The sequence below is a fragment of the Crocodylus porosus genome, unplaced genomic scaffold (genome assembly GCF_001723895.1).
Source record: "Crocodylus porosus isolate Cpor-Errol unplaced genomic scaffold, CroPor_comp1, whole genome shotgun sequence".
Lineage (NCBI taxonomy): Eukaryota > Metazoa > Chordata > Crocodylia > Crocodylidae > Crocodylus > Crocodylus porosus.
Window position 1 is genome coordinate 155,245,214 of NW_017728886.1, and position 18,695 is coordinate 155,263,908.

The following is an 18,695-nucleotide window of genomic DNA, read 5'->3' on the forward strand; positions in this document are numbered from 1 at the left end:
AGCTCCCTCCAGCCTTGTCAAGTCCCAGCTCCCACCAGAAGTGATTAGGCTGATGGGGGGGGGGAATAATAACCATCACATTATTATTATTATTATTATTATTATTATTATTATTATTATTATTATTATTATTCATAATAACAGAGGCCAAAGTGAGGCCTGGTGAGATGTGAGCGGGGATGGGGAGCAGTCGCTGAAGAGGAAACACGGGAGAGAAAACCTCCCTCTCCTCCCAGTGCATTATATAAGGAGAAGGCCGAGCTATTTTTATTTCTGTTTACCCTACGCAGGGCAATGGGGACTCTTGCAGGCAGCAAGTTTTCAGCGGGGGGGAGCCACTCTTTGGCCCCCCCTGGACAAGGCTGGACTCTGGATATAATCAGGAAAAAAAATTAAAAAGGGAAGCCTGATGAACACCCAATTCAGAAATGCAGTGTAAAAAAACCACTGTCCCTTCTGCCTGCCCTTTATGAGCAAATAAGAAATGGGGGAGGCAGATGACCTTAGTTCTCCAAAGCCTTTTTATATTTGGTGGCATGAAGACATCCGTATGTCGTCATGCAGGTTCTCCTTAAAACGTAAGGATCACTGCTATCTATTTTATGCAGCAGGGGTTAGCTGCATGTCAGACGTGATCTGACATAGCCGGTTACTTTGATTATATATTAGGTAAGTCGAGGGCTTTTCATTTCAGTTTCCAACCCAGACCTTCAGCTACTGCAAAATTCAGATAGCATGTTAATGTAGTTATGTTGCTTTGGACGATGAAGACAGTTCAGTTTTATACCCTGGAAAAAGGATTATGAATGAGGGAGAGAAAATTGAGGGTGAGAGAAAAAAAATATGCCGTAGCTTTTTCTTTCTTTTTTTTTTTTTTTGTGAGATACAGCAAGGTGTCTTCTTAGAGCAGCTTACGGTTTTGTCTCATTGTCCCCAAACATACATACATATGAATAAAATAAAAAATGGTCCAATATTTTACAGGCAGGAATTCTCGTAAAAGGCTGGCTTTATTATCGCCGTTTATGTAAGGCAAAGGTTGATAGGTTTTCTTCAGCTCTTGTCTGTCTATCTCTCTGTCATCATGTAGATACATGTCAGTGGTGTAGATTTTCAGTGCACTTACTCTAGCCCTGATCAGTCATGTAATTAGATCAGGCTACCATGGTAACAGACAGTATTCATCGTCCATTCAGGTGTGTTTGTCTTGTGACTAGGCTACCTCAAGCGGTGTATGTACTGTATTTATATTGTGCAGCCTGCATAGCTGACTGCTCTGTCTTCTTGCAGAATGTTTCAGCATATTGTAATCATTTCCTGACCACTGAGTACATGAAAGATGCTCCTCGAGTGCTACAGCATCAGGCAGTTTTTACATTTGTGCACAGTATGCAAATATATTGACCTAGTCAGGGAAATTACTGTAGTGTTTATTGTTTGTGAACCAACAAATGTTTGCTACTCCTTCTGAACTTTTTTTCAGGCTTATCTAGATGTTTAGTCCCCAGTCTAATCTTTTTAGTGGGCTAGGTGTTTAACCATGTGAAGGCTGAAATTGTGCATGAAAGATATCACAGGTCTGAGGGCTAACAGTTTAGGCCCCAAACCGTGTGCCTAACTTTACATGCTCTGACTAGCAGAATGAAAGTGATGGGTAACTGGCATCAGCATTATCACTTACCTCAAAGAACACGTTGTTATAAGCATGTTCTAATTCTTAGCAAGATTGGGGCCTTCATGTGTTTTACTTAGTCATTGAATTTCCAATTCCACATTGTAAAACGTTAGGAGGAATAGCTCTTTTATCAGAGACCTTGTCATTACAGGTTGGTTCATTTTGTTTATATTAATCTCTTGTCTCTGTTTTCATACTCTTTTCAGTTTTGTTTTATCATAACATATGAATGAAGGCCTTTGGCTATGAAATTTATAATGCTGCTTTAATTGTGAACGTATGCTTTAAGTGCCTTCAAATTGCATACTGCCATTTCATAACATACTCATGGAGAAATATATTTGTATGTTTTTATATATACATGTATGTTCAGTCTCAGATTTGGGAGCCGCTCTATTAAGCCAGTCTTCAGAGAAAAAAAACAAACAGAAACCCCTGTTTTTAATCAGTAGCCTATATTTGGCTCACTGTTTAATTGGTGTCAACTGAAGTGACTCCAGTGGGCTGATTTATGAGCTTCTTTACATGGGACTGTATCCAGAGTAACTCCATTTATTTTGAGCTATTTGAGACTTACACCACAATTAGGGAGCCCAGAGTCTGGCCCATTGTGTATGTAAATCTTCATACATTTCTTAGGTAAAATTCTTATGGACTTGAATAGGAGTTTTCTGTGAGTAAGGACTTCAGATCTGTGCCCAAGAAGCTATATTTACCACTGCGATAAGTGGTTAGTATCTCTGTTCAAGATAATAGTGTTTCAAACATTTATGCTTATGGATGAACTTGGCCCTGTAGCTTTAATAGTTTGATCCAGAAAGCTGTCAATCAGCCAGGGCTCTCAATTGTTCAGGACTCAACACCTTCCTGGACCAAGTTCTTAACTGCTTGAGTCTAAATGATATCCCAAACCTAAAATAGCTTTTTTAATAGTTCTGGTGTTGAAGCAAGGGGCTGAAGAAAGTAATGAGTACTGTCTTTCTCTGGCTTAAAGCTGGCAGTGCCTGTCAGTTTATAATCCCAGGTGCAGTGTAACTGAGCCCACAGGTTTCTGTCTGTCTGCCAAGCAGAGCCCTTGGTGCTCATCGGGGGGTTCATAAACAGTTTCTTACACTTACGTGCAAACTTTTCAGTGCCCCGACTGACTTGGCTATGTTGTTTATAAAGCAGGGGTTTTTATCATCTCCTCAGCTGTGCAGCCACTTTCAGCCTGGGTATGGAGGAGACTGCTTGAAACTGTAAGTGCAGATGAGGAACCATGGGCCTGGAGAAACAGAAACAACCACACAAAGTAATTCTGACAGAATAATCCTTTGTACTGCATCATGCTCTTTATACATATTGTGTCTTACGACACGTTGTTTATAATGTGGTGCATAGCATGGAAAGTGTAAATATGGTTTAAAAATGCTGTGTATGCATAAGTGAGACTTCTGAAAAGCAGTCCGTCATGCTCCCCCCCCCGAATTCATTATAAAAGCTTGACAAAAATGGCCTTATTTTACAGGATATTTTATAACAGGCCTGAAGTTTCCTTTGCTCTAAGAAAAAGAAAATCTTTATGTAATCTATTCAGTGGCCTGGTTTCATCCTAGTTTAAAAAAATGAGCATTTGAACACTAAAATATAAAAAATAATTGTGTTAGTAATATAACTAGTGAAACACAGTCAGGCCTAATCCTGCTCGCATTGAAGTTCAGTGGCTTAAATTCTCCTTCACTTCAAAAGGGGCTTGTCTCAGTGTTGTCATTCTTCATATAGTACACTGCTTTTGTTGTGGTTCACTAATAGGAAAATGTAATCAAGAAGTGTAGTTTGGTTTCAAAAACATCTTAACCTTGCATATGGGGTCTGAAGTGTTTACTGCACACATTTGGTATGAGAGAGAACACATTCTGAGACATATTTTCAGAAAAGGCTAACCAAGGATGGCTCTCAGCTGACTGTACTCTCGGCTGGTTTTGAGAGATTAGCTGTGTGGAAGACTGTTCAGGTACAGTACGTACAACTTAAATCAGTTCAGAGAACAAATTGAAATGGGGCCTGCTGCTTTAGCAAGTCCAAATATAATAAGCATGACAAACAGAAGTGTGGCAGGCTTAGCACAGGTAAGTTTTTTTCAGACGAAAGAAATGTGCAGCGTGCTAGGGAAGGTTGTACATAAGAAATTCAATAGCTTAAGCTTTTAAAACTAAAATGAAGTGAACAGTCAATATTCTCATGTTTTCCATAATTTTAAGCAAGGCATATTTTATTTATCTTTGGATGTGGAGAACCTGCATGTTATATTTTGGGGTCTGATGTAATGTTCACAACGCTAAAAAAATACATTTTTTCTTAAAAAAAATGGGATAAGTTTAAAGTGATTTGACTCAGCTGATATTACTGTCTAAAATGTTTAAATTTTAGCATCTCTTCGAACAGATAATTGGACAAATCGGTGCAGTTTCTTCTTGTGATCAGTGTATATATTCTTAGGATACTACTTCACTTTATGTTCTCCCATAACTATAATGTGCAGAGGCATTGTGTTTTATAACATACGTGGTTGTAGGATGGCACCTGCCCTGGGTGCCAACAATGAGGGGGTGGCAGGATCCCCCCAAGCTGGGAGCCTTTGCTAGGCAGGGCAGTGCTGCACCAAACAGTATATGTGGCGGGCAGGGAAGAGTGGGGTGAGCAGAGTGGTGTCCTCCCCGAACCCCCAGCCCCATGTGCTCAATGAGTATCTTTATGCCACTGATAACATAGGCACATCTGTATATATGGATGCGTTATTGGGCTTGGTATGGAAATTCACTTAAGAATGTTCTTAAATCCTATTAAATGCCCTGCTGCATAAGGTTAGACATGATTACCTGCTTAAAGTTAAGCATGGCATTGGTGCAAGTGCGTGGAGAGGTGACCACAGATGTCTTTGTAAACTCAAACACAAGAATGCACAGGAGAAATGGTTTGACTAAATTCTGTTATTGTCTCAAGAGTGACAAAACATTTGGTGAGGTTCCAAGTGAAAAAACAAAACATATTTTGTTCAATATGCAGTGCCAGCAGAAATTTGAATGTGGCTCTTCATAATTTTTAATGAATAAATAAAATTGCAGCGATAGTGCACATCTTTGTTTGCATTATCTAGGAGTTTGCAGTATAATGTCTTGAACTCCAGAATTCCAGGGAAATGCTGCCAAATCTAATAATGAGAGTTAGGCATCTAGTATGTTTTTTATCTGGATAATGTTCTTAAAATGTTCTTTTTTAAGGTAATGTCCCACCTCAAATAAAATGTCACGAAACAGTTATGATTCCTAAACTTAATACCATGATCTTTCAGCCTGAATAAAGGAGCTGGGATGAGGAAATGAATTTTCAGTTGGTTTGTACTTGCATATTACAAAAAGCAGTTGCTTAACAGGAATCTTCTAACAATTTTAAGGCCAGTACATGCAAAATTGGTTAGTAGTTAACTGTTTCTCCCTCCTTTATTTTGTTTTCTATGTCTTCCACTTTTGGATCACCAGTCACATTGCAAGCCAACTCAGATGGGCAAGCAATACAAGCTGTGAATTTCTTTTTGACCCCCACTGGACAGTGACACATCATTATTTTCATTTTCACTGAAGAGAAATGCATTGTAAATAAGGTGAGAATATAATGCTTTATAAACCCCTGTCAGAAAAATTGCATTACTTCCCATGTCTCCTGTGTCTCGTGTAGGATGCTGTGTTTTAGGTGAGTGGGTTTTAGGTTTACTTTCGGTCAAAATGTATTCACTTGCTAAAGGACTATGTAATGAATGAAAAAATTGCATCCTTTGATTTTTGCTGTGATCCGTCATCCTTAAAAAAATTGTATACATGTATGAATGTGTGGTTCCTGTTTCTTGCAGCTTTTTTGCCTTTTTCAACCTTCTCTCAGCCAGAAAACCATGTCTGGCCTACTGATTCTCCCTTAAACCATACGTATCCAGCCACTTGTGACATATCTAAATAGGTATTTGTGTTTTTGTTACTCTGGCTTAAACAGTGTTGTCATTTCTTGTGAATGTATTGAATTACTCAAAATATATCTTGTTTTCCTTAAATCCCCAGCTCCTGGAGTGATGTGATTAAACGAGAAACTCAACTGTTGTCTCCCTTCCCCTTTTTTTAATTCCTCTCCTTTTTTAAAGTACATTTCTACCCTTTATGGTTGTAGAGAAATGCCTGAAACATGAAAGCTCAACAGTCAGACTGAAAATAAAAATAAATCTTTTTTTAAATTCTCTTTGTTTCTAGGCCAGCATCATGATGGTTTGGGGTCTGACTCATGATTTTTGAATGCTGGGATTGCCAGTAGTGTTTCTGTTAAAAAAAATATGAACAAAGGTCACGGGAAGAAAATATGCCCTTCCTTTAACTAATATCACATTAAACTGAGCAGTTAGATGTGAAAAGGTTTTTATTATTTAAATCCAGAAAAAAAAACTGTTATCGTTTTTTAATTATGAAAAGCTGATCAGAAAGTCTCTGATGTGGAATAAATTTTTATGTATACAGTATGTCACAGTGAAGTTAACAACACATAATTTACATTTTATTGTGGCTACAGGATGGGGGGTTGTACTTTTAAAGGGAAGTAGTCTAAGCAGGTAGTTGGATGTAAAAGGCTGCCTCTTACCATTTACAGTAATCAGCCAGCATGGAGGGGGCTTACTGGTAACTACTACATCTCTTTGGAGCATTATTCTTTTTGAGAATGAAATTCCAAAGCACTGTTGCACTAATATATTATCACCTTCCAGTTTTAGAAGGACAGGGCACTTTTACACGTGCTTCAACAGATTCTGAGTAGAACGCATCGGAGCAGATTTGATTAACTGAGTTTGCTGGAGCATTTCATGTATTTGGCGTCCCCCTGTTTCAAAATGGTGGTGGAGACACTTAACTAAAACTATTGAACAAACTTTAGTTAAAGTGCCCTTCCTGCCATTTTGAAACGCAGGATGCTGATTACACGAGACACTGCGGGCATTTTAATTAGGCTGGCTCCTGAGAGCTGCTCTAATTAAAATGCCTGCCCTCCCCGCCCCGCAAACACCCCAGAGCATGTGTATAGGTACCCAAAATGACTTGATAGCAGATGTCAATTTGGGAAATCAGGTGGAGTATTCTTTTTACCTTAGCATTATCGTGGCAACTAAGCAATTTATTTTTGCAGAATTAGCACAGATTTTATAAAATTATTTTTATTTACAGAAATGCTTACTATAGAAAAAGCTTCTTTCTGGTAACTGAAAGAACTAAGTAATTAAAGCATATTAATCAACTCTGAGTGTCTTCTGAATGCCCAGATTGTAGTACCCACAATGTATTGTTAAGTCACCTTGAATATTTTAGTAGCTAACATTTTTTGTGCTTGCATGGAAAACAATACTATAAACAGTAAGTAAACATTAGGCATAAAAAATAACTTTATTAGGTCCAGTGAAATTCACTCTTACTCACAGCCATAACAATATTAGTGCTTTGTCTGTGCCTGCATAGCTTGTGCCATGCTGTGTACCTTAACGGGTATTAGACCAAGTTTAATTTCAGTACCGTTCTTTTTGTAGTTAAAATGGAAAGGGCCTGCTGCTTCAATCACATTACAACTTGTACCATCTTTAGCAGGTATTCCTAATTTGTTCCAGAGTGAGATCACACTAAATAAGGTAAAAGTTATTTAGGTGGGCACTGGCTGGGTACACGAATTCTCTCTGTCACTGGAATTAACACAATGGCACCCAGAGTTGTAACTTAACGAAACAAGTGGGAACCACAGCCAGCAGCTGCAGACAGGCTACGCCAGTGATACTCAGTGGGTGCCCATACACGTGTTTTGATGTGTTTTGATTAGAATGCATTAGAACAGACTCAATTAATCGAACTAATCGATTAATTGACTTATCGGAACACTCCATTGTGCGACAGCATCTCATGTATTCAGCATTCCATATTTCAGAATGGTGGCGGGGGCTTTTTAACTAAAGCTCATTAAACAAACTTTAGTTAAAGTGCTCCGACTGCCTTTTTGAAATGTGGTATGCTGAATACACGTTGATACAACGTTGCTTCTAATTAAAATGCTTACATGTACCCTCTTCCCCCCACCCCAGTCACCTGTGTAGATGCCTGATCTTTCGGCCCCACGGGCCAGATGAGTGACACAGATCAGGCCCCATGCTGCCTCCATTGGACCCAGTGCACTGGGATTAGGCCCCGTGTCCATGCTGCTTCTACCCAGGCCACATGCTGGGATCAGGGTCTGGGGCACCATGTCACCCCTGGCCAGCCCCATGTGAAGGGACCAGGCCTTACCTAATGTAGCATTCAGGGCCATGGCTGGTGGCTGGAACATGCCTTGACCCCACAGATCAAGATGGAGCTTTGCATCCTACAAACCTTTCCTGCTCCACTATTGTTTTAGGGATGGTAGCTGCAGTCTTCCATTTCATGGAGACTAGTTGACTCTTTGTACAAGAGACAGAATATCGGGCATCTTTGATTTAATACACCATATGTCAAATCCAGTCCTCAAGTCTTTACTTAAGGCCTAGTTGTACAACCATGTATGTATGTAACCCTGTTGACGGGGGTTATCCCATTGACTTCAGGCAGTAAAGACACTCTTGTGTGTCAGCATTTGTTGAATGGAGCCTTTAGTGTTTACTATTCTAATTCAGGCTAATGTCAGCGTGAGTTTTCTAAGTGCTTTATCTCAATATGGACATGGGGGTTAGTTAAATTTAAATAAAATACTGCTGTGAATTTAATTTTGACTTCTGTAAATTTTAGCCCAGAAGAAAACAAAAATCTAGTGAGAGTTACTGGGGGTTTTTTTGTTCAGGGCTGGCATTGCTTCCTTTCATGTAAGCAAGTGACTCAGTGCTTTCTTTTAAACAGTTTTAAGAGAATTTTACATGAGAGACTGGACATTTTGAGAAACAAAGAGTTCCTTTTCATCTTTTTCCACTGTTCAAGTCATTTGATACCTATTAATCATATTATGACATCTAGCTGACTCTATAGCAACTGTCTATTTGTAGCAATCCTTATTGCTACAAATACCCAACATTCACTAGGGTATTTGTTGCTTAACAAGTCAAACTTTTACATAGGCTATGGTTTTAAACGTGGTGCTTTTCTAACATATAGTTAACACTCTTTCCTGGCTCATTTAGAGGCAAGTGGTAGTATAGCCATTTAAAATAATTTTTAATAAAAAGACAATGATGTAATTGGTCTTTGTGGCGAAGATATCAGTGCCCCCTTCTGGCTGTTTTATAAAGCAGTGTTGATCATACTTAGAACGGCTGGGTTTTGCCTTTTCATTTTTATATGTGAAGGCATGCAGTGGTGGTAGGGCTAAAAGGAGGTGGTGGAGATTTTTGACTGGGCTAAGAGCAGCAGGAAAATGAAGATGGATTTCAACTAGGTATAATTGGATAGTAATTACAAATCACATTTAATTTTTGTAATTGCTTGTTTTGTATTTAAGTGTGTGAATAAATTTAGTGTAAATGAAAATGAAAACTTCATGGTGCAGACTGGTATCACAGAAGCAGGTCTCCTCCACATTGCTTTGCTTGTCATCTCACAGCTGACCTTATTTACTTCAGCTTTAGCTAGGCCCGTTGAGAGATTGCTGGTCTTGTGGCAGATTGTATGATGGTTTTGTGACGTATAAATTGGTTGTATTTTGTGCTGGGCGTAAAATGAGACTGCTAAACCTGTGTTTGTTTGTGACCTAATCTGGGGTTCAAGCCATGGTTCAGGTGCCATTTCTAAATTAGGGTATGTAGTGCCACGCAGAGATACCTGAGCTAGTTCTGAACAAGCTAGCACAAGTACAGGAAACAGTATAGGTGCATTTATATGGTGTTTTGCCCAGGCTAGTATGCCCTGCTGACAGTGGCGTAAATTAGATGGGTGGAACACAGTGCTGATGTGCCAGAACTGTTTTTGATGTTGGCCACAGTAAAAGGTGTGGGATTTTGCCTGAGATGTGCTGATGTTCCTATCGGTCCTTACCCCAGATGTTCTTGGCTAGAGAGTCTTGCTCTACTGCTCAGGATTATACCAATTGCCAAATCTAGAGTTTGGAAGGAGTTATTTCTGTGAGATTGGCACAGGAGGGAGGCTGTCTTCCTTTGTGGCATGGGGCATGGTCTTTTTTCTAGGAACTTTTGGTAACCCAGGGGTGGGTAATTATTTTGGGCGGAGGGCCGCTTACTGAGTTTTGGCAAGCCTTTGAAGGCCCCATTACAGGCAGCCAGGGGCAGATAAATATTAATTTTCTAAATTTTTTAGGGTTCCCGCAGACCAGATAGAATGGCCTGGTGGGCTGCATCCAGCCCGCGGGCCACATCTTGCCCACTCCTGTGCTAACCTATTGCTTCCCTGTCATAGCAGTAGAAGAGCAGTGGGGTGCCCTAATTTCCCTTGCTTTCATATATAGTATATTGTACAGTGTATTCTGGGTGTCATAGATAGTGCACCTTGTAAGTCATGTGTAAGGATTTGAAAATCTGATTACTGTGAATGAAGGGGACTGGATTTGTGTCCTTTCCAGCTCTATGTTCCTTAGCCAACTTCTTTGGGTATTTCTGTAGAGCTCTGTGTTGTGCCATGTAGGCCTACCCATAGATAGTTGTTTCTGAAGGTTTTTTAAAATGGAATATGAGAATCTGGAATATTTTTAACCTGATTTTAAGAACTGAAAGTGATCCTTTGAAAAATAAAAATCAGGGTCAAGATTACAAGAGCACTGTCAATTTACAACCACAAATTTAAATTAAAAAATATATTGTAAAATGTTAAAATGAAATGCAAAGCTACTTTATTTTAAAATTTCACATAAATATTTAACTGCAGTGATTGACTTAGCAATATTACAGCATTAAGAGCCTGAAAGTAAAATTAATTTCTTGGATTTTTGTTGCCTGGTTTTGTAAGAAGTAAAGTTATCAAAATCTTGTTAAAAATAATAATTAAAATAACACACAATCTGTATTTTAAAAATTATTTCACTTTTAACAATATAAAGTCTGTTACTAGCAGGACCAAGGAAATGTTGGTGTTTGTAATTATAATTAGGTGAAGTTTTGAGGTGCTTTTCTTTAACCAAAAAATATACATACTAATTGAGTAAAAATGTTTGTTATGTAAAGAACTGATTCACTTGTTTTGGTTGAAAATATTTGAGAAAGTCAGCATGTTTCACTTCAACATTTTGAAAAATGAAACCTCTTGTTGTTTTCTTTAGTAACATTACTGTGTTTTTAAATATACCTAAAATTTAATTTTGGAAAAAGTAAGAGGATCAGATATTTGTCTGTTTGAACAAAATGATTCATTTGATACAAAATAACTACATGAGATGCTAGATAGTCAAAGAGCAGACCCATGATTTTTAACCCATCAGTGTTTGTTTGTTTGTTTTTTATATATTTTGTTGAAATGGTGTTAGGCAGAATAAGTTTTAGAATGACACTGAATTTTTTTCATTTTTGTGGGGCCGGAATAATAGACGTTACCTCTACTTTTATATGTGCCTGGCACACATTTTTGAGGAAATGTTCTCTTGTTCCCATCCTTTCACGTGTACAAATTGTTCAATGCATTTCAAATGAATGCACTCATACATGCACATCAGAGATTTGACTTGACTGCAGCATAGGAGTGTCCTGGTTTGAGAATCATATTAGCCTAGCCACTGAAAGCAGGTAGGAAGCTTTTTGTGGGGGAGAGGAGGGAGGAGCATCTGGGCCAGTGCCTGAGTTAGTTTTGCTTAGGAAACAGGCAGCTAGAAAATGTTTTGAAACCAGCTTAAAATTTGACTCCGGATTTCTTTCATTCTTTGTCTTATTAGATGTTCAGAAATACAGTATCTGTCCAGCTGTTGAGAGCAGAGTGGTAAATCTTAGTGGTAGAAACATTGTTATTTCTTTGTTAAGCACTCATTCTATTACAATTTCTGTGAATTTAAACATTTCTGTGACTAACTACTTGAACGAAGGTCAAGCTGTAGGAAGAAAAATGGTTGCAAAAAAGTACAGCTCTAATGCTTCAGTTTTTTCTGCTTGTTTTTTTTTTTTTTTTGCCAGCAAATATTTTCTCTGTGTTGCTGTAACTTGTCAGTGTCACATCCCAGGAGCCCAGTAGGGAGTGCATTTTTAAATGTATATAATAGAAAATGGGTTTCTTCTCTTCTATGCCCCAAAACACATACCCTTTTTGATGCTGTGCTGTGTGCATAGACTTCCCTAGATAGTCCATGAACAGGCCAATTTGAAAATCCAGTGTATGTGAAAGCAAATAAAAAAGTATTAGCAAATTATTGTATTAAAAATGTTCAAGTTTAGTATCCAAGTGTCACTGGTGGTTATTAACTCATAGATTTAATCATATGTAAAACATTTTTATTTACAGATTAGTATGTTCTATGCTGACATATGACTAACAGGCATGCCCCTCCCTTTAATAGTTGTATGTCATCTGCATCAGAGAACCAGTTACTTGGCAATTCCCATTTGATAATTCCCTCTTTATGTTCTGATGAGTTACTTAACAGTGATGAGTTGTTAAGCAGAATACCATGTTTAATTTGTGCCTCACAAACTAAGGTATGGGAGTGGGGATATCATTGTTTTCTAAATGGTGCTTGGCCTTGCCCTAGGAACACTGAAACTGCAGTAAGACATGATAATAATTTGCTGTGACTGTTAGGCTTAATAGTGACTGATGTACAGTATTTTCTGACAGTAAAGCAGGGTTTTTTGTTTGTTGTTGCAGTTAAATTTCAGGGATGTGCCCTGAATGGAGTAGGAGCCAAGAAAGTTATTAAAATCATTTGCTGAGAAAATTTGTAATTAAAAAAACAAACAAACCCAGCAGCAATACTACCACTGCAACAACTTGCATATTAGGAAATACCGACTGCACCTCCCTGAAGTCTCTAACCCTGTCATATAAATAAATAATATGTGAACAAATTGTATGCTTTTTAAAAAACATCCTCTTTTATATTGGATGCTTTCTAGTTTATGTATCAGCAAATGTTATTTTGAGTTATTGTGTCTTAAATATGTGACAAGGAAAAATATCACTTTGCTTTCTCTATTATTACCTGTCTCTTTATGTTTCTTCAATTCCCTTTTACAGTCTTCTTCTGTGGTGGTCACAGCAACACCAATTTATGGCTGTGGAATGCATTATAACTCTCAAGCACCCTCATTGCTAACTGCAGCATTGGACTGTTCCAGGAGGGTACATGAGTTCAGCAGAGCTTGGATACAGCACATGCTGGGGGATATATACTGATCTCATTCTGCATGTGAGATCCCTGATAAGGTCAAAGTGAGTTAAGGTCAGGGGTCACATGCGATCCGTAGTATTAGTCTTTCTGTTAAATTTCACCACCTAGGTTTGATCATGTGATGTTGACTTCTGTGGGAGTTTCAGTAAGGACTGATTTTGGTAAGAACAGCATTGGGGTCCTACTGCATTTACTTTAGTGAATAGCATTGTCCTATACTTGTTAATAGATGGATATTTTGTTTCTGTTAATCTGGTCAGAGAAGCTGAGACTTGGTTAGTTTTAAATTTTAATTGAAAAAGGTATAGTATTTGGTGCATGATATTGCGTCATCTGACTTGCTGATTTTATTAGAAATTCATAATGATGTCTCCTAGCAAGAAAAAAAAACACATTAGAACATACCTAGGTACTCCTGTGAAAATCTTACAGATGTTTGGTTCACTGATCTAATTTAGATTGGTCTGAATTGAGTGTACCTTGTACCAGGTCTGTCTGAGACCACTTGTGCCATTTTTAGACCCATCTATATGTGCTGAACTTCTGTAAAGTTATGGATTTAGATTTCCAATCATGTAGATGGTCTAAGTGTAATGTCTGTATGTGGCCAGGAATAATGACTTTACAAATTTGCTTTGTAAAATATAGAATTCAAAGCAGAATAATCCAGTTCAATTGTGATAATAAACTATACCAGATAAAGTATCCCTTGAAAGGAAGATTAGTCAGGTTGATCAGATGTGGCTTGAAGTATCTCAGTAAAATATTGATCAAATTATATTTGATCCATATTTTTCTGCCACAATAATATCCTATTTTATTTCTTATTTTCAGCACAGAAGAATGTAAAATAATGCTTTACTTTTTTGGACACTTTTTTTTCTTTTGAATGTTTTCTTCTTTTATAAAAAGCGAAAAGAACAGTCCAATGAACACAATTTTTTTTTACGATATATATGTAAATATTTATGTAATAATGAAATGTGTTTTTTAACTATAAATCATGAACAATAATATACAGTATAAATATGTAAAAAACAAAACAAAACAGGCAAAATAAAATCATTTTCTTTATTTTCCTTAGTGCTTTGAATTAGTATTCTGTTTAAATTCTTTAAATAAATTTGCAGTCTCAAATGGTGCTGGATGGGCATCCCTGCAGGCTGAAATCCCTTGCAGAATCATACAACACACTCTGCAGGACAACCTGCGTAACAACCATCAGTATCCCCTGCCCTCCCCAACAAAATGTCCTGATATGCAGGGATCCCTTAGCCAGGTGAGGGGCCTTTCATTCTCTCTGCATGGAGACTGCTAATAAAGATGAAGGTTATGATATTGGCATTTGTCCACTGCTCATGGGATTAAGACTTAATAAAGGCTGCTCAGGAGTTGGTGCTTTCGGTGACTGATTTAGATTGGTCTTGGACCCCTGTATAGAGAGGAAAAGACTCGGTGTTGTTTCCTAGTCTCACGAACTGTCAAAGCCTTTTATTTTCTCCACTGTTTTCCAGATACCACATCCTAAACTATGCACTTGGACAATACTCTTTACTTCAAAACAAGTTTATCTTGAGTAAGGACTGTAGGAATTTTTCCTACAATATTTGCTTCTGTCAGATAAGGTGTTGTTCTTAGTAAATGCTATTATGTATTGAGGTAAAATAACAGGTAAAAAAATGCAGGTTCATATTACACAGGTGAGATACTGTAAATAAAACACTAGTGTGAATATCATGAACATGACCTTTCACTTAATGTGAAAGATTACTTTGGTATTACCATCTTAAGATTTAAGAATCTGATTTAAGAAAGACCTCATCAGTGCAAGGTAACAGCTTCTCAGAACTGCTGCTGTCCTGCTGACACTCAAAAGAAGTGCAAAGAAGCCCTTTTTCTACTGAGGAATTTAATATTTCCTGGAGCTAGGTACCCTTCCCTCTGGATTTCCTCTGTGTCTGCTGCTGAGCAGCTGCAGGGGCACCCTGCCAGCAGTAGCATGTTTCCTGGAGGAGCTGAGAAGCCAAAATCAGTGAGGGCTGGTGGAGTAGTAGAAGTTATCTACATAGCTTTCTACATGGATCTGGGGGAGATCTTTCCTGTTAATACCCTAGATCTATATGAGTAAGAAGCCTCCCCTCTTTTGGCTTGTATCCCTCCCCCCACACATTTTTTCCCTTGGGGGCTGGCCTGCAAGGTTTTTCTAGTTTTCTTGGGGTCTCATTGTTGTGAACTGGTCCCATATTAGTTTGATTGTGTTGTCATGGAAAAGAACTTACAAATTACTTTCTGAGCTCAGTAGCTGATTAATTAAATACAGGACAGATAATTGATTTCATAGTCCTGTCTCCGTAATGTGTTTTTGAGTTCTATATTCCATTTCATGGAAAAAGGTAAGGATGGTCATTGTGATTATCCATTAACCTATACTTAACTGTAGTGCTTAAACCAAACCAGTAAATGTCACATTCTCTCTTTCTGTTTCTGGACTCTGTACATATATATGTATGGCACGTAGGCCTGCAGGGACATTACAGCACCTAGGAGGTTGAAGGAGGAAGACGGTGTCAGGTAGGAAAGTCAGATTTTGTTCCATGGTTGTTTAAAGTTTGAGAGAGAGAGCATAGTCTTTATGGCTGCCTTTTAGTTAGAGGGAGAGAAAAACCTCTTTTAAAATCCTGGTAGGTGCTAAACACTTTCAGCACTCATTGCTTTTAATCCTGCCATAGATTCAAGAAAATTACAGTATCTAGCCTAAAGACATTTTGCACAACACTCTGCTGTCCATTACCATCTGGTATCCATTTGAGATAGTCAAAAAGAAGCATAAAGAAACTTAAAACTGCAGCATGAACAATAGGGGTAGAATAAGTTTATTTTATTATCTTAAGTAGAAACAGTCAAATATATCCCTTTTGTAAGGAGTCCAATTTATTGAACATCATGTTGGACAAAAGGAATGGAAGAAATGTAAATTAAGAGACACTTCTACCACGTTTGTAGCTGTAACATTTTTAAACGTTCTTTCTAGCTAGACCAGTTGGGAGTAATTATCATAAGTGCTGTTTAAATAGTTCTTATATAGCCATTGTATCTCACTGAAACTCATGGCACTGTACGCCATGTTGCAGCAACCAGAGTTTCATACTGATTTTGTTTAACAATAATACCAGAGGGCTAATTCATTCTGCCATTCCACCGCTCTTACATTGACAATATAAGAAGAATCACCTTTGCATAAAACTTGGGTAACAAGTGTGCTGAATCTGGCCTAAAGTCTCCAATGGTAGTCTGGTCCCTTTAAAATTAGAGCTGTTGCTAGCAGATCAGCTTTACCTATCAGAGGCTGCTTGTTTATGGCGTGGAGAGTTGAGCTGCAGCTCTGCTTTTCTTTCAGGTATGTAGGGAATGAAAACTCTGAGTCTAAGGTTGTTCTATCTTTCTGTGTTTCAGTGGGACATACTTTCCATCCTCCCTCCAGTTTTTTCACTTGGCAAATTGCTCAGAACTGCACTCTACTGCCCCCTTCCCCACTTACCTTTTCCATACTTTATTCTTGCTTGCTGGCCAGTTGATTCTTTTCCACACCTCCCTCTCCACTGAAATTTCACTTCGGTCAGCACTTCTAGCTGCCATGTGTCATGACCCACTTCTGCTTACTCTCACCAGGTTCATTACCTGTGCAGCACATTCACTCTGGGCTGCCTCCTTTCTTTGTTTTTCTGAATTCCCTTTTTTTCCTGCATTCTGTTCTTACTTGAAGGATTTCAAATGCTTTATAATTTCTGTGGAACACTGTAAATTTGAGTGCTGTTTTACCTATCTTTTTTCCGTCCCTCTTAGTCATACTTGAGTTCTGAGCCTACAATTCAAATGATCTGTCTGGACAGGCGTTTCATACCATGCACCCTTCCCCCCTCCCACACTCTTGGGAAAATCTTTTTTTCTCCTCTGAAGCTTCATTGTGGGTGCCAGTTTCGTTGGCTGAACATTGGATTTTCAATATTATGTGCCCCGCCAGTCTTCTCTTGCTTCCAACTGTAGTGCCTCTTCAGCAGTCATTTTGCTTTTCAGGGTTGTCACTTGGGCTTTAACAAGTTAGTTACATTTATTCACTAGCATAATATTACACCCTGGCGGTATAAAAATAATTCACCCATTTTCTGTGTACCTGGGCATAGCTTGGGGGGTCATTTTGTTTCTTTCATTTAGTACACAAGTTAAAGGATGCATCATTGCTGCACTGTATACAGTAAGGTATCATATGAAAATAATTCTTTGACTTAATAATGTCAACTTACATTACTAAAACTAGAAGAATTTACACACGCTTGATGTTCATATGGCCTGGCTAATTTTTTCACTTCATCCTGAGTGAAGGGAATCAGTTAGGCTCTTTTGTTTCTATTTCTAGTCATTTCACTTCGGGACCCTCTTATGGGAGTGGAGTGCTTCAAGGGTAAGTTATCAAGTGTTTTAGGATAAAGCCCCAACTTCAACAAAAAGAACAGTATCAGCTTGTTTGGGGGGTGGGAATTGACTGACTCCTGAAATTGGAAATGGTGTAAGTTTTCTGTTGATAGGTGTTTTCAGGAAGGAAGAAAATACTGACTTCTTTAGGGAAGCAGTGAAATCAGTTACCATCAAGTACCATCATATCTACAAAATATATAAAATGAGACATTTGGGAAGCTGTTGTTTTTCCAGTTGTATCTTAAATGTTCCTTATTGTTTACATTTTTAGACAGATACAACTGTTGAGTACACTTGCTTTAAAAAAACAGGCAATTCATGGACATTTTATTTCATAGACATTAGGGCTGGAAGGGACCTTGGAAGATCATCAAGTCCAGCCCCCTGCCCAAAGGGCAGGAAGTCAGCTGGGGTCATAGGATCCCAGCAAGATAAGCATCCAATTTGCTCTTGAAGGTGTTCAATGTAGGTGCTTGAACCACCTCCGATGGCAGGCTATTCCAGACCTTGGGGGCTCGGACAATAAAGAAATTCTTCCTTATGTCCAGCCTGAAACGGTCTTGCAGTAGTTTGTGACCGTTTGACCTCGTCATCCCTTGGGGCGCTCTGGTGAACAAACGTTCCCCCAGATCCTGGTGGTCACCCCTGATAAACTTATAGGTGGCCATCAGGTCACCCTGAGCCTGTGCTTTTCCAGGCTAAAGAGCCCCATGGCTCTCAGCCTGTCGTCATAAGGTCTGTTTTCCTGACCTCTGATCATGCACGTGGCTCTTCTCTGGACTCTCTCAAGCTTCTCCACATCCTTTTTGAATTGTGGAGCCCAAAACTGGACGCAGTACTCCAGCTGCGGCCTCACCAAGGCCGAGTACAAGGGGAGAGTGACGTCCTGGGATTTGCTTGAGAAGCATCTATGGATGTAAGCCAGTGTTTTTGTCGCTTTACTAGCTGCAGCATGGCATTGCAGGCTCATGTTCATCTTGTGGTCAATGATGACCCCCAAGTCTCTCATGTTAGATATCATAACAATTTTTTTTCTTACAAAAACTTCATTTTGTATTTAAAGTAGCTTCACATTTAAAAATGATGCTTCTCTCTGAAATCAGTTCCAGTAACAAGCTAAGTTATGAAAACTGATGGAGCTAATTGAGAAAAATGTATATTTTCCACAGCTGAGTTGCATGGTACATGTCATACTAGTTTTTGTATGGTCTGT

At 38.5% G+C, this 18,695-nt stretch overlaps 1 protein-coding gene across 4 annotated transcripts in view; it reads left to right on the forward strand.

Annotated features, from left to right (window-relative positions):
- The window catches only part of ATXN1 (ataxin 1), a 274,273-nt gene that overhangs the window by 922 nt on the left and 254,656 nt on the right, over window positions 1-18,695 (forward strand). For 2 of the 4 annotated variants that reach the window (XM_019543571.1, XM_019543563.1), the window contains exon 2: window positions 5,194-5,315. The gene's annotated coding sequence lies outside the window, so the exon portion shown is untranslated. Of the gene's footprint in view, window positions 1-424; window positions 1,388-2,791; window positions 2,967-5,193; window positions 5,316-18,695 lie in introns of those variants that run through there. The other 2 variants (XM_019543581.1, XM_019543588.1) reach the window with 2 other exon arrangements.